The sequence below is a fragment of the Rattus rattus genome, chromosome 9 (genome assembly GCF_011064425.1).
Source record: "Rattus rattus isolate New Zealand chromosome 9, Rrattus_CSIRO_v1, whole genome shotgun sequence".
NCBI classification, from domain to species: Eukaryota; Metazoa; Chordata; class Mammalia; order Rodentia; family Muridae; genus Rattus; species Rattus rattus.
The window spans coordinates 6,240,067-6,257,496 of record NC_046162.1 but is presented as its reverse complement, the minus strand read 5'-3'; the positions used below and the strand labels follow the sequence as shown (position 1 = coordinate 6,257,496).

The 17,430-nt window shown below is 36.9% G+C and overlaps 1 protein-coding gene across 3 annotated transcripts in view; it reads left to right on the top strand.

Moving 5' to 3' along the window:
* Ranbp17 (RAN binding protein 17) overlaps nt 1-17,430 on the top strand; it is a 289,555-nt gene that overhangs the window by 71,499 nt on the left and 200,626 nt on the right. The gene's annotated exons all lie outside the window — the stretch shown is intronic.

Here is a 17,430-nt window from a genome sequence, read left to right as displayed (position 1 = left end):
TGGCAAGGTTTAGATAAATTGGCTTAGAGACATAAGAAAAGACTATCGAGGGTGTTTCTGTTGGAGTCCTAAGGGAACACTTAGAGTATACACACATGCTTCTGTAGTTATGCATCCATGGGTTCAATCAGCTGTGCACTGAAAGCAACATTGCGTCTGTATTAAACATTTTAACTTTTCCCTTGTCAACATTCTTTAAAAACATGTAGAAATTACAATAACACTTGTTGTACATGTTGTATATAATCTAGAGATGATTTAAAATGTCAGGGGAAGAGGTGTGTAGGTTATATGCAGATAGTAAGGAATTCTTTTCACTAGTTGCAAACCATTATTTAATCTTAAGACTATGTTTTATGGGTTAGGAGCACAGTATGGGATAAAGCACTTGCTTAGCATACATAGGGCCCTAGGTTCAACCACAGTGCTGAAAAGGGGGGGGGGCAAGTGTAGAAAAGGAGTAGAGGAGAGAGAGAGAGAGGTAGAGGGAGGGAGGGAGGGAGGTATAGAAAAAGAAAAGAGGCTGAGTGATTTTTTTTTTTTTTTTAAGAATAAGATTTCAGGTAAAATTTTCTTTACCTTTAAAAGAAGTGATATAATTTCATACTTTCTTGCTTGAATATATATGACATTTTATTTGGCCACTGAGCAATCTCTCCAGTCTGGATCTTGACAATTTTCAAAAAAAAACTTACATAGAATGTATAATATATAATATTATAAATATGTAAAATATAATCTATAATATATATTATAAATTATAAAATATTTATAAAGTATTATAAAATATAATATATAATATTATAAATATGTAAAATATAATCTATAATAGTTCAGATCAGATGCCAAGGTAGACTCAGAAGATTAATAAAAGACGTGTGCTAGAACTGTGTCGTGTAAGTGGAGAATGAGCTGAGCTGTAAGTCACATCGGTCACTTAGTGAGCAGTTAGTCTGTTAGATTCTTTGCTGAGATCCTGACAAGTATTATCTGATTGATTCTCATGAAAATAGTTACTTTGTTAACAGTTTCCATTTTATCAACATGGAAACCGAGGCTTTGAATGCTTGAGTAAATGTCTCAGCATTTTGAGTCCGTCTTTGATTAGATGCCTTGTTGAAAGCCTGGCCTGCCATTGCCTTTGCTGTCTGTGTTGTGCCTTTCCTCAGGAACATGGGGCAGAGTCTTCCATACAGCATCTCTGTTTAAAAACCTTTTTTGCCGTCTAATATTCAGGAAGCAATTACACTGAGCCCAGAATGTTTCCATTGTACTTCTTATGTCTGCTCTGTGTCCTGATTTTGCTGGTTTAATTTTCTAAGTGCCCGAGGTCCACCATTGTCTCCTGCTTCCTCCTCCTCCATGCATTTGCATTGTGTCTCATTGATTTTAAAAGGATTTGGATTGCACTCCTTGTTTCTGGTTCCCCCTCCCTCCCTCCTTCCCTCCCTCTCTCCTTCCCTCCCTCCCTCCTTCCTACCTTCCTTCCTTCCTTCCTTGCCCACATGTTTCATTATCCATTCTGCTCTCAGTAAGCTTCATGGACAGTGAGAGGGAAATGTAGTGGACTTCCCATGCCTGTTATCCACTTGATCAGGTCTTAGTGCTTTGTTTTCTTGGCTTTATACCTACATATTTTAAACTAGAACCCTGTTGCTAGTTTCATTGTTATTTTTTAATCACATTTTGCTCAAAAGTAGCAGTTGCCATAAATTTTGAGTTATTGTCACCCGTGAGTCTGCTCTTTGTTCGTGTTTCTGTGTATTTGTGCACAAAGTACAACATGGCTAACTTTATATGGAATTAGCTTGCAATGGGGTCTGCAGTAACTTGCCTGCTTTGGGAAGTTCTGGTTTTGAATTTTACTGATGATAAGACACACAGATTTATTTATTACATTTGAATGATAGGAAATTAATGCATTACTGTGACATTATGTTCTCATTTTTTCTTGTTGATAACATGCACTATTTCTAGTTTTTCAACTCTGTAGTAAATATTCTTGTTGTTATCTCTTCTTGTATGTTTAAGAGTTTAAAAAATAACAGAAGCAAATACCAGATCATAGAATGTGTGTCTCTAGCTGTGTTAGATTTCACACTTGTCTTCATAAATATTAGAATAATTTATTTTCATATCTCAGCAAGTTAGGTATGTTTATCATTCTTGTTGTAGGCTTGACATTTTAGCAGTCTATGGGAAACACACACACACACACACACGTGCTTAAAATTCTTTAGTGGTTATCCTCATTTACAGGAAGAATTTTTCCAATAGTCAAATTTTGTCCATTTTCCAACATTTTCTTTAGACACTTGATTCTACTCTATGACATGTTTGGACTGGGAATTTGCTGTTTCTTTTTTTCTTGCATATTTATACTCAATATGAAGTGACTGCTATTATGTGTGTACTATGAATTACTACGACGAGGTATATGAAGGAAAGTCGAATGATCTCTTTAGTAAATTTTTGGTATTTGTGTGTGTGTGTGTGTGTGTGTGTGTGTGTGTGTGTGTGTGTGTGTGTGTGTGTGTTTCCCATAGTCCTCATTTGCTGTCCTGCCTTGGTTTTGGAGACAGTGTCTGTTACTTGCCCTGGAACTCACTGATTGGTTTAGATGGGCTAGTGGGCTAGCCAGGGAGGCTCAGGTGTTACCCCGGCTCCACCTCTGCAGGGCTGGGGTCACACGTCAGTGCACACCCTGCCTGTGTATGTGGGATCTGGGGATTAAAGTCAGTTCCTCATGTTTGTACGGCACTTCACGGACCAATGTCTTCCCAGACCCTCAAGTTTTGATTTAAAAGGGAGTGCAGGAAAGTAAAATAATTATAAAACATACATTTATGAATTCAAATAGGACATAAACAATAAACCTCCATATATTTATGACTGCTTTAGAGTTCAACATGAGGACACAACAACACTCTCAGTAATAGAACAGAAAACTCAATACAAACGAGCTGTCCCAGAAGACAGCTGTAGAGTATTCCACTCCTAAGTACATATTTTTCTTAAGTACTAACACCTTTTACTATGCCATTAAACAACAACAAAACCCTTAGTACATTTGAAGGGACTGAAATACTAAAGTATATTCACCAAACACAAAGGACTTTGTATTTATTTTTGGTGCTAAGGTTCAAATTCAAGGCGCTGCTGGGTTTCAGCCATCATAGAGAAATCTAAAAATACTTTCAGATAAATAAAAATGAAAACACAACATAACAAAATGTATAGAGAATACTATTAAAGTAGCAGTGAAGAGCAAGTTAAAGCTATAAAGGCCTGCATTAAAGAGCTGAGGCTATGAGTGGTGGTGCACACCTGTAACCTCAGGGATCGCCGGGCAGAGCCAAGTGGAACCAAGCAGACATTGCTGATTCAGACAAGCCTGATACAGAGCAAGTTCCAGATCTGCATAGGCTACATATTGCAACCCTGTTTCAGTCAGTCAGTCAGTCAGTCAGTCAGTCAGTCAGTCAGTCAGTCAGTCAGTGGAATAAGTGAACAGAACAGAACGTGGTTGTGAATGTAATCCTGGTTGTGAGGAGCCTGAAGATACATGGGCTGAGTTCCAAAATCTTGCAAAGAAAAGAAGAGATTTCCACTCAGCCTCCCTATTGCACTAGGAAACACCAGAAGAAATTAAATCAGAAGACGAGAGGAAGTAATGAAGACAGATAGAAATTAATTGAATAGAGATTTTAAAACAAGAGTAAAATAGTCAAAGCCCCCAATAGTAGTAGTAATAAGAGTAACAGTTGTTTTTATGAATAACAGACTTTAAAGTGGTTGGCAAAAGGAAAAGGAAGAGACTCAGAACGCTGAGATAAAGAATGAAATAGTTGCCATTTGCCAACTTTATAGAAACGAGTTGTAGTGAATACTGTGAACAGCTGACTACCAATGTTCCTTAAAGACAAGTGCCTGAAGGTAACTGGTTACGACTCAGAGCCTTGAATAAGGTGGAACAACAGCTCATGGGGCTGTTCCTAATCAAAGCCCCTACACAGAGTGCAGATGAGCACAGTCTCCTAGTTAATCCAACAAACAGACAACCAAAGCAATGTTGGAAAAGAGTAATCTTTAAAAGCTCATATTCCTGTATGAATATGGACAAATATTACAATTTTAAAGTCAGGCAAAAGAATTGAACACCATATAAAACCAAGTGGAAGAGTACAGTGATACTATTTAGACTTGTGTTAAACTTTGTGATGTAGATTCTAGCAGGGAAACTGACCAAGTAAAATGAAAGGTATGTAAGCCACAAAGAAGGAGTGGAACTGTCCCTGTTAGCAAATTACATGTCCTTACACATGGAAAAAAAACCTTAAGGACCTACTGGGAATAAGTATGCCAGTCAGTGTGCAGTATATAATAATATCAGTAACTATACAAGAGAGTATTCAAGAAATATTTGAGCCCAGCATGATGTGGTTTATGCCAATAATTCCAGCAGTTAGGAGTTTGATGTAGGGAGGATCACAAATTTGAGGCTAGCTTGGGCTTCATAGCAAATTTTGTGCTGGCCTGAGTCATACAGCAAAAACACTGCTTCAAACAAACAAACAAATAAACAAACAAATTAATAAACCCAAACTATTCAATTTGCTTGAACCAACCAAAACAAAACAGAAAAGAGAAATTTCTGATTTTAAAATAATATCAAGACTGATTTAATACTTACAATTATATGTAACAATAGAATTATAAAGTTTATAATCTGAAAACTAAAAAATATCTTTGCTGGGTGGTGGTGGTGGCACATGTCTCCAATCCCAGCACTTTGGGGGCAGAGGCTGGCAGAGTTCAAGGCCAGCTTGGTCTAACAGAGTGATTCCTGGACAGACAGGAATATACATAGAAAAACCCAATCTCAAAAAAAAAAAAAGAACAAAAATAATAAATAAAAAATCTTTTTTGAAAGAAGTGCCCCTTTCAGTGGCAGAGAGGATCCATTGATCTTGCATTAGGAAACAATGTCAACAAGAAGGAACACTGCCAGTTGATCCACACTGGAACACGTTGTCTGCCTTAATCTTAGCTTCCTTGCTTGCAGGAAGTGACAACCATATCCTAGTGTTCAGGAGATGAAAAGGATCTAGAATAACCATAACACTCTTGGATAAAAGACAGTGTGTCACACAGTTCCAGGAGCAGGCATATAGGTAACGGTGGATGTTGAGATACTGCTCCTAACACTAATATTTTGACAAGGATGCCAAGACCAGTGGAAGAGAGAGGCTTTCAGTGAGTGGTGCTGTACGACTGTACCACCAATGAGGGATCTCACTTTGCTTTTCAGGAAGACTCTCAAGGCACTGGAAGGCTCTGGTTCCAGAGGGAGGGTAGACAAATTACTGATTTATAAAGTGGGTGGTGCCACACACTCACAGTTTGCCAATAATTTATATCCTGATACTTGTTAACATTATTAATAGCCTCATTTTCTGTTCATATAAGTTGTCCCTACTTGAAGGATAAATTACATGGTCATTCTGTGTGTAGAACACATTCAGAAATAGAAGATTATAGAAATAACTCTAAGACTAGGTAGGCAAGCATCCTACCTGTTCGAACCATTGTTTCTCAGCATTTGAGTAAAAACCATTTTTGTAAACCTGAGCTAGTGACTTACCAGGGTATTGTAGCTTTATGCATACATGGGATAACTTAAAATTTCCTTTACAAAGCAGTGCTCATTGATGTCTTTTCAGATTGCCTGTAATAAAAACAGGAATCCTGTTTTTCTGCGTGTGGTTTTGAAAGGTTTGGGTCACTGGTTCTTTACAGTCCAGCGTTTCCCGCTGTTGAGTACACACGTGGAGCAGCAGATGGCATTCTCTCCCTACAGTTGTCAGGCCTCCGGAACCTTGTGCTGCTAACAGTTACTGTGAAACTCAGTAGGAAAATGCTAGTCCGATGAAATAGAAAAGCATGGCAGTAACTTAGAGACACTGTTACATCTGTACATATAATCCAGTCCAAAATAATAAAGAAACTGCTGTTTCCAGGGACTTGAATATATTTTGAGTGTTAGTAAAGTTTATGTTTGTATTTGATACTTAATTTTTAGGAAAAAAGAATTTTCATTTAGGTTACAAAGTAAGTAGCAGCTTTAAAGCATTGTAAACAGTATTTTAAATATAGTGTAGCAAACATTGTGTACATTATAGCGGCAAAGTGCCTGTGACATTAAATTACATTTTGAAGCTTAATTATTAGGTAAAAATGCTGAATGGCTTTTAGGAGCTTTTAAGTGTTATAATTAAAAGTTTTCAAAGTTGAATTCTGATATGTTGTAGGGTTGTTTAAATTCTGTAAATTTATTATTATAGTCTTTTATATTATTTAACCCAGTTAGGTTTTCCTTCTTGGTAGATAATAGTACTTGTAATCCATTGGTTTACAGAATTTCTTTATTACAAAGGGATTTGTTCCTTTTCAGTGATCATGTATTCATTCCATAACCTTAAAAAATGTTTAGGAAAGCAAACTAAAGGCCTATATTGTTTTATAATTTTTAAATATCTTCACCGTATAAATGGAATTACTAAGTTAAACTTTGAAGTATTAACTCCCTGACTACATACATAAAAGTGTTGATTGAAAAACATTAAGCATTAGTCAAGAAGGTTTAGAGCAAATAAACCTGCAGTTGAAGTTTTAGCAGCCATGGGCTAAGATTATGATATTCACTGGAGAAATATATGATACAAATTGGAAGAATAGACATTGGATTCTTTCTTTTTAGACTTTTATTATTTGCCATGCCATTAAAGATGCCATCATTGGACACAAATCCCATGTGAATTTTACAGTTAGATCTCCATGGAAACATATTTTCACTTAAACATATCTTGATAAAATTATGACTACTCACAATATTTTAAATCCATGTTTTGTTCTCATTTAAAATTTATTTTTAACGATTACAAAATCCAAAATATTCATAAATTTTTGAGAACTATGTGTAAATTATAAAGTACAGTCTTATATTACAAAAGAATATATTGTATTCTCTTGGGTATTTATACTTTGCTGATGGTTAATTTTACAAAGTTAGACAATTTCTTCTGGAGTGGACTCCCAAGTATCCTATTTTTTATTTATTTACCATGTAATTTAGGATGATTGAATTTTTTAAATGGTTCTAAGAAGTTGAAATAGAAAATATAAAAAAAATATCAGGGATTATATTAACAATGATGTATCTTTAAATCATTTTGGCACTTAAAAATTATACAATATAAAAATATGTCATTTTATATTTCTTAGTTATTCCCCCATATTGGTTGTAATTTTTTAAAATAGTGTTTGGGTCTGAATAGAAATTATGCACAAGGGGTTGGGGATTTGGCTCAGTGGTAGAGTGCTTGCTTAGGAAGCACAAGGCCCTGGGTTCGGTCCCCAGCCACGAAAAAAAGAATTAAAAAAAAAAAAAAAAAAAGAAATTATGCACAAGATAACCTTTCCTAATAATTCAAAGGTGAGATGCATGGAATACATAATGTGTATTGTTTTCCTTCAGAAAACCAATTCCCTTTATTTGATAGTTCTTTCTTCTGGGCAGTAGTAGGTGATATTTAAAATTCAGAGGCTGCTAAACACGTAGTGGATCTGTTGGTAAGATGAAAGTGGGAAATGTTGTTTTGCTGGGATTCTGTTATTTAAAATATGCGAGTTCCTTAGGGAAAAGTCACGTGTGGAAAATCCTGGAAAAAACTTTGTTTTGTCCATGATGGAGCCATAGGCAAATCTGAATACTGACTAGAGATGTGTTGAAGTGTGAGCACTGCCTCTCTGAATGGGTGCTTTCTTTTGCTTGTAACCCTTTAAAGTGGGCTGTTGAGGGGAATCCAGGCCAGAGTGAGTCTGTCCTTCTTGTGCTACAGAACCTTGACGCTGTCCTCTGCAAGAATCCTGTCACAGCTCTATTCTTTTTGACGCTTGAACTTCTAGTACATATTCTGATGATTTGATTCTTATTTAATTGACATGATAAAAAGTCATATTAATATGCAAATAAGAATATCCAAAGGAGTGTACGCTTCATGACAGTGATCCTATAGTGTAGATGTTTCTTACATACCTCAGTGAGGAATATTAGGCATTATTTAACTTTAAATCTACATTTTTATAATTAGAAGCTCTGGAATTAGTTATTAACTGCTTATGTACTAGTGCCTTATAATTTTTGTCTCCATGGTAGAGCAGGAGTAAGTGTGGGGCACTATCTGATTCATTACTTTTTGAATGACGAGTTTGCTTAGTACACCTTAGTGCAGCAGTTTGATATTAAGAAAGCATTTTTCTGACATACTTTGGGGGCTTGTGTTTATTTCTTCTTCAATTATATGCTATGTTTACTTCTGATTAATGATTTTATCTAGTCTACAAATAGGAAAACTAACAAATTCAGCTTCGTAAGAACTATGTGGGATATGAAGCCGAGTTGCAGATGATTGAGGTGACTCTATTCAGTGTTGTTACAGAGCTGCAAACAGTAGCAGCCACAGAGTTAGGAAACCGCAGTGCTGGTGGCAGTACTGGCTGGCTGTTTCTAGCGTTAGAGCAATGGGTCCTCCTCTCCTGGCACCTAGAAAGAATCTCTTGTAGTCTAAAACTTTACCTTTTACTCATGTGTGCTAGGAAACCCAGTAAGGTACAAGTTCAGGTGCTGCAGTCTGATGGTCTCAGCCTTGAGTTCTGACTGCCACGCTGACACTGTCTAATCTGCAATAGGTTGGTCAGCTTGTTAAATAAAATGTATCAAGTATTACCAGCAATTATAACTATGATTCTATATTCAGTCTTAAAAAGATAGCTTCTACATCACACAAATGGCTTTAATGTGTATTTTTAATTCCTACTGACTTCAGAAAAAAATGTCTGCTTTCTATATTTCTGCCTATTTGATCATTCTAGGCATCTTTATGTTACACAGTATTCCTTGCTACTGTGGTAACAGACCAGATAAATATAAACTTGGGGGAGTGAAATATAATAGTTAATTTGTAAGTCTGTTACATTTGATTTTCATTCTGTCCTGTGACTAGACCAAATTTTTGTTTTGCTTAAACAGAGGATAGATGAGCATTCTGAAAACGTTTTTTACTGTCCTGATGATTAATGATCAGTGAACACTTTTGAAAGATTAGCATTTTTCAAAGCTGCTAAAAAATATACTGTTTTATTTAATTACAAGAAAGTAAAGGCTTTTCACACTGACAGGTGGTGGAAATTAGCAGGCAGTTTTGAAATTGTGCTGTGCACGAGAAATTAGATCTCATTTTAATTCTGCTTTTCTCAACTAGCAAATGAGGTTAATGCCATACATATTCAGCTGATATGGATGAAGAAATTGATATAAAGTAGATCAACATAGCTACAGGGCTAGATTAATTTATAGGTAAAGAGGCAGTGATAAATGAAAGTAATGTAGTAGTGGTCACTAAACTCCTCTGCCATGAGGGATTCAATAGCGTTAGTTCCTCATTAAAGCCATTGTCGGGGTGCATCAAATAGAAATTTGAAAAGGAATAGCCAACTAACCCCTAATTATCAAAATACAGAAAATACTAATTATACCTTAATTAGCTTTTCTTTTAATGTACTGAAATTTGTTACTTTTTGTGTGGCACAAATGGATAGTTATATCAACAATAAATAGGTTGTTTTAATAACTTTCTTTTACCTCTGGGAAAACTACACTCCAATTTTTAATATGCAATAATGCTTCTCTCTAGCCTGTAGGAGATGAAAATTATTAAGTAGCTTTATTTTTTTGAAGATTTTACAGCAGCTTTGGGAAGAATTATTTCACCATGCATCAATTACTTTTAATTGAACTGAATATTTTTCAGATTGCACCAAATGCCTCTCATCTAAGCTTAGCGGTTAGAGTTTAGGAAGCAGTAATGAGGATTGCAGATAACCTCTGTCATGTTGTAATAAATAAGGATGATCATTTGGTTTGCTCGGGTTTGGAAAGAACTCAAGATTGAAACTGTCAGAAGTAGGCAGTCACCTTATCTAGTAGTCAGCGTGGAGAAGGAAAGGCTGTGTGTTCAGGACATTTTGTTCATGATTCTTTCCCTCATGCTTACTAAGGTGGGTTTAACATCTAGTTAAGAAAGGGTGGCCGATTTAGAGTAGAGATGGTGTCGCACTGGGGAAGCAGCATGGGTTTCGGTGTAATATGCCTTCAGGCAGCGAGCTCTAGGCCCTTAGTAGGTTGCTGCTCTTGGGGAGTTGGTCAGCTTGCCTGCACATTTGCTGCCCTACCCATCGGTTGCAGTGATAGTGGATGTTGTGATGATTGAGTAGAGTAGGGCAGATCCCTGGCATTACATGGAGTTACTGCAGTCGCTCCAAAAGGCAAAGTCGCCGTGAGTGGTGATCAGAAAACTCTTAAAGAAATTCTGCCCCCCCCAAAAAGATTTTTTAAATATCATGAAACTGTTTTTCAAGAGATTGCATGTAATCAGGACACTTATAATAATTATCAAGTTGTATTGAAGGCTATCTAAACTACCTTAAGTTTATCTTTTGCCAGAGAATTTAGAAATAGTATGTCTTCGGACTAAGGGGTAGTAGTGAGGCTTTCAGAGGACCCAAGCTGATGTTCTCTTCTAAGTGTGCCACATAGGATTGGGAATAAAAGCCAGGTAGTTTTATTCTAAAGCTTCCACTCCACAGAAACACAAACATGACTTCTCGCCTCCTTAGGGCCCAGGTGTAGGCATCTTCTCCTTGTGAGGCGAATGTTGGGCTCCTGTTCCTCCCACTCACCCTTTTTGCTTTTGTTACCATCTTTGGAAGGGCAGTAACCATGAAATATAATGTCCCTCAATAATACCAATCAAGCCAACCCCTCTACCTTAGCTTTCCTTCTTGGTAAGGCCATCCCACTATGTGTTGCTCATTTTGGTGATTCTTTCATCAGTTTTAAAACTAACTAACCTAACAATTTGGAAGGAAAAAAAAAGTAAGTCACCCAAAGAATAGAACAGGAAAACATTTCACAATCATTGGAAACATTGCTGAACTGTCTTTCAAAGTGACAACCCAGTGCTTTAAATAAATAAATATGCAAACAGACAAACAAATGTATGTGGAGAACTTATACACCATATGTTTACAAATAAAAGATTAGAAACTTTAATTTGACCAGTGGCCCCAAGCCAGGTCACTGGAAACTTCTAATGCTCCCCTGCAGATAGACCTAATGACTGAGAGCATCTAAGGGTGTGCCATACATACATACATACATACATACATACATACATACATAGGCACACAATCAGATGCTGTGCTGGCCTTGTAAGCTACTTGGGCACTTCTGCTTTCTATTACAGTTTGAGAACCTTACTTGAAGACAGGTGACAGATTCTGTCTTGTTTCTTTTGACCATTACTGGGAGTTAGGGCAGGGTCTGGAGTAACTGCCTTTAGCCCCATTTAGTCACAATGCTGTAATGTTAATCTAAAATGTAGAGGAAGAACGTGGAGGAAAAGGCCATTTGGCCATTACATGTTAAAAACACTATACCTAAATATTCTGAGGCAATGTTCAGGTCAATAGGATTTGTGTTTTGCTGGCCAACGACTAAAAAAAAAAAAGCATTTGCTTATACACTGTATATACTGTAAAGACAAAATTGTTTTATTTATTTATTTATTTATTTATTTTTTGGTTCTTTTTTTCGGAGCTGGGGACTGAACCCAGGGCCTTGCGCTTCCTAGGCAAGCGCTCTACCACTGAGCTAAATCCCCAACCCCCAAAATTGTTTTAAAATAAAATATCTCCTATGGCTTTTTTGTTTTGTTTTGAGAAATTATAACCTGATCCAGTATCTAATTCTTTTCTATTCTTGTCATTTCATGTGCACTTCACTATGCTTCAGACACTGTATCAAGAATCTGATTGTGTGTCTATGTATGTATGTATGTATGTATGTATGTATGTATGTATGTATCATGTCAGTCACCTCATTAGCCTGGCACTCCCAGGCTAGTTCCTCCCACCCCCGGTAGCAAATGGGATTAGCAGTGTTAGGAAGATTTGAGAGTCGATGGATGTGTACTGAGCATGCTTTACATGCTGATGTTTAGAAGAGTAGCTGTTCTCGTGCTCATAACAAAATGTTTGCTTTCCTACTTCAGTTTAACCAGTACCAGCACTGTTCTAGTTACATAAAGGTAGCCTACCTCTAATCAACATGAGCAGAGCTCATATGACCTCAGAGACAGAGGTAGCATACACAGGGTCTGCATAGGTCTACACTAGGTTCTCTGCACATAGATATGGTTTTCAGTTTAGTGGTTTTTATGGGATTTCTGAATGTGCAAACGAGTTGGTCTCTGATTCTTGTGCCTTCTCTTGTACTCTTTGCCTTGTGTTGGTTTGTCTTGTACATAAGTTCTATGTGACTGTTTTTGCTTTATTATATTTTGTTAATTTTTTAAGAAATGAATGAGTGGATGACAACCTAGCCACTAGGTAAATTTTAACAACTAAACTGTTATTTATTCCTGCCGGGAGAGGAAAACCATCACCCACTCCAGGACAAGCCTCATGTGTAGGAACAGTTGACCAACATTTAATTGCATTCCACGGTGTCTGTGTCTGTGTCTATCTGTCCGCTCCCCTCCCTTTGTCTCTGTGTGTATTTATTTGGTTATGGTTTTGTGTTTTGTTTTTGTTTTTGTTTTCCTTTGTGCATGTGGTGTTATTTTGTTTTCTGTGGGGTTTGTTTTGTATTGGGCTTTTGTTTGTTTTGTTTTTTAGAAATAACAAAGTTGGGTGTGTAGGGAAGGGGAAGAGGATCTGGTCGGCTTTAGGGAAGGGGAAGAATATGATCAAAATAGTTTGAATTCAAAAATTGTCTTAATAAAAGGTAGCATAGTAATCACACACACATACACACCTAAGAATTGTTAGCCTTGAAGCGGTTTAGACAGAATCTAAATGTGTATTTTAAACTATTTACTACAAACAAGGCCTCTATGAGTAAAATTTAGTGAATTTATAGTACTTATAAAAACTTGTTTTAGATTTATGTGTTTTAATGTATAACCTAGATATATGTATGTGCACCACATGTATGCCAGTTGGATTCCCTGGAACAGTAGTTATAGATGGTTGTGGGTCACTGTGTGGGAGCTGGGACCTGAACCAACATTTTCTACAAGAGCAGCAAGTGCTCTTCACCAGTGAACCATCCTCTCTCCAGTCTCTTGTGTGTGATTTTTTTTTCCTCAGTGAAATTAAGTTGAAAAACTAGCAGTGATGGACTGTGTATTTTTCCCTTGAAAATTTATAATGGATATTGACATGGGTTTTAGGAGATCCTGCTTGAAATATTTCATGTCATTTTAAAGAATAAATGGATAAGAAGCCAGTAATTAAACTTAATCTATCTATTTTTATGTCAGAAATCATTTAAGGACTAATACCTGAAGACATTTGCTTGTATTGGTAAGAACCACGTTCCTCTCTGAGTCCGACCCACAGTAAGGTGCTGCAGGCAGCACAGTGGTGAAGCCCTCACCGAGAGCACTCAGGTCAGGGTTCCGTCTCCATCACAGGGGACAGAGGAAGAAGATGGGAAATGTTCCAGTGAAACAGTCATTGCATGTGATGTATGTGAAAGTGTCTGCTTTCAAATGAATGTTCATAATAAACATTCAATTGCAGAGTACAGTTTGGGAGAAATAAATGTATTCAGAGGTTTTTGTCATTGTTTTAATTCAGACATTTCCAAAATTTTATACATATCTTTAAGGCCTTGGAATTTATGGCTAAGCCTCCATTAGTCTAAGAAGAAGCTCAGATAGTGCCTTCTAAGCAGGATTTATTGTGGGGAGGGATAGAGAACTGCCCTCAGTGGTGTGCAAACCTACAAAACCATGATCAAGGGGCAGAGGCATCCTCTGGGAAGTGAAGGAAATGGGATTTGGAGATAAAAATGAGAGTTGTACAAGTTACAGTGATATAAAGAGAATTGTTCCCACCAGCTCCAGGCAGAGCTGGTGTCGGATCATAGTGGAGCCTGATTGTCAGCAGGTGCTCTCCAGTGTTCGCTGTGTTTCCAACTGTGGTGTCTGCCAGAGTGTCCAGACCTATGCATAAGGAAAGGACCATTGCTTCCTGCCTTTCCAGCCGCTTTTAATTAGAGATTTGAAAAGAGGAATGCATTTTAATGTTGGCCACTTTCATTACATGTTTTGTTTCATGTTGCCCATTAGAATGCAGTATATAAGCATGATGCGGATGTACACAGAGAAACATTGGACTGAGCTCGGGGACCCCAATGGGGAAGTTAAAGTTAGGGCAAGGACTGAAGGAGCTGACTGAGTTTGCAACCTCATAGGAAGAACAACAGTATCAACCAACCAGACCCCCTCAGCTCCCAGCGACTAAACCACCAACCAAAGAGTATACAGGGGGTGCCCGTGGCTCCAGCTGCATATGTAGCTAGGATGGCCTTATCTGGCATCACTGGGAGGGGAGCCTCTTGGTCCTGTAGAGACTTGATGACCCAGGATAGGGGAACGCTATGCTGCTGAGGTAGGAGTTGGTGGGTGAGTGGGAGAGCACCCTCATAGAGGCAGGGGGGAAAAGGATGGGATAGGGGACTTGTGGAGGGGAAACTGGGAAGGGAGATTACATTTGAAATGTAAATAAATAAAATAACCAATTAAAAAAAAAAAAGAATTGGGTTGAAACTACTAGCATAGTGTTTTTTTTCAATCCTACTTTTCCTTTATGTTTTAAGCACAAAGAAACCAAATTAGTCAGGGGGAAAAGATTTCTTCTCAAGCTTTTATTGTTTCTTTATGGTAATAATGTTAATTATCCTTTCTTAGTAGTTTATCTGAAATATACAAATTGTTATCCACGTTACCCTGCTAACCAGTGTAACACCAGAACTTATCAGCTATCTAATTCTATCATAGCGTTGTTGAGTGTTTCTCCAACCTCTTCCGTCTTTCTACAATGCCTAGCCTGTTGTAACCAACGTGTACTTTTAACTGTTAACTTTCTGAATAAGGTTCCTCATCTGAATTGAGACTGCATGGCTGCAGTTCTGTGTCTGACTAGTTTTGTTCTAAGGACAGCTTATTTGTGAAGTGTTTCCTCTAGCAATCTAAAGGTCGGAAAGAATGGTTGGACCAAGACCCTCTGCCATACTCAGTTCTTACTAGATCTGGTTCATGCCTGAAAGATAAATAAAAAAGACAAGGAATGAAATACAAAGGGCATTGGGTAATAGCAAATGTCAGTGACTAAATGGCCAAAGGAATGTAAAATTGCTTATGGAAGTCTGAGGTGAACTAAACCTTGGGATGCACTGGAGGAAGCCAAAGTGGTCATCATATAGTTTGGTAACAGTTATTTAGACTTGGGAATTCGGTTCTTTCAGGCTCTCGTTATTACATTTTCATCCATGAGACTGGATGGCTGGCTGTGAAAGAAGCTTTCTAGAGAGCTATTCCATCATTACAATATGCCAAGGAGTTTTCACACATAAACAGTGGCCAAGAGGAAATTTAAAAGGATTGTCAGGTTGTAGATCACTCACTCTGGATGTGAAATGTGTTTAGGTTTTCTGGTCTTTGCTTAATATCTAATCTTTTTTAATGATGATTAAAAATTATTCTAAAGCTAAATTGTCAATCATGACTTTTAACAAAGGATAATTAATTCTCTTATTTTATAAAAGGAATAAGAGTTTTGTGTTTTTATAGTCATTTTTTCAAATATTGAAGTGAATTACTAGCCAAAAATGAAGTAAGAAAATGTTTGCAGAGTGCGAGGCCGAGGGAGAGATAGTTGAATGTGGGTTTCTGTCATTTTCAGAAGTTCTTAGAGATGTGGGAGATGACCTGAAAATCTGCATTCAAAAAGCATTCCTGGCGGTTTTCTGGAGGTCATTGTTGAAACATACTTGAATCACTAATTCAGAAGTTCTGTCTTTCAGCCCACACAGTGAAGGTCAACCAGGGACAGCTGTTTCTTACAAATGTAGTTCTAGCTTAACTGATTTAGGTTGCTGTTTGCTTTTTTAGCTATGCACCAGTTCTTTTGTTAACCAAATACTACTGACTAAATGATTATTAGGCATCCCTATTATTCGACCTTTTATTCCAAGCAAGCAACAAAATAGAACAGCCATTTAATATTTTATTAGGCTAAATGCAACGAATATTTGCCATAACAACTGCATGTCCAAGCATGAAGTGTTACTTCTAGCACTGTGTATGTGGAAGCAGCATAACCAGGAGTTCATGGCCAACTTCACCTACACAGCATGTTCAAAACCAGCCTAACCTGCTTAGGACCATGTCTTTAAAAAGTGCATATACTGTTGGATCTAGTAAGAATCTCTCAGTAGGAACCCTCACTCCTTTCATTATATGTGTTAGTAGTAAATTTAGTTTAAACAGACTCATAGCTATCATTATGGGAATTCAGGAAATTACTTGAGAGAAATATTTCAATATGATGTAAATAGAAAGTAGTATGCAATTTTAAATATGTAATAAGGTTTCAACTGTATGAAAAAAAGAACAAAAGGATTCCAAGGAAATTAGCCCAAATCTTCATTTTCTTTATCTCTCAGGACAATTATGGTTCATTTTCCTATATTCTGTAGTATTATTTTTATAATAATCATACATCACAGTTTGATTATATAGATAAAAATCTAAAGAGTTCACACTTTTCAAATCATGCTTGCTTTGGTAGTATGCTGTGACAACTGTTGTGTATAAATTTCTTATTGATTTGGTGAATTTTAGTTATATGTGCATGCATACTTTTTAAATTATAGCATTTTATTATAATAGTTCTGTTGGGGAAACTGCCATTTCAAATACTTTGAAACAATCAGCTGTTCTTGGAGTTGAGATGTTTGAAAAAAGATATAGAAGCTGATTTATGTAATCTTGTTTTTTCTTAAATATTTCATTCTTAAACATATATAGTATGTATGAAATATTTCTTTAATGATAAAAATAGTACAGTAAAAATACTAGTACTTGGGAAGCTGAGGCAGGAGAATACTGAGTTTAGGACCTACCTACAGAGTGAGTTCAAAGTCAGCATGGAGAACAAAGTGAGACCCGTCACAAGTTACTAAAATGAAAATCAGGCCCAGAGACAGAGCTCAGTGGTAGAACATTTGCTTAACATGAACAAAGTCTTAGGTTTAATTCCCAGTGCTGCAAAAACAAAAATAACATAAAAAAGATACTTAAATTAGAGGTTTGGTAGCATAGATCCAGTGGTGATCCCTTTTTATCTGGTTCCATAGTTGTATTGCATAAGGTTCCTGGTGTTTCAGCCACTACTCATTAGAAACAGGCCTAGAGACTCATCTGGCTGGCTTTACTCCAGTTTTGGGTGTCTGTCTGG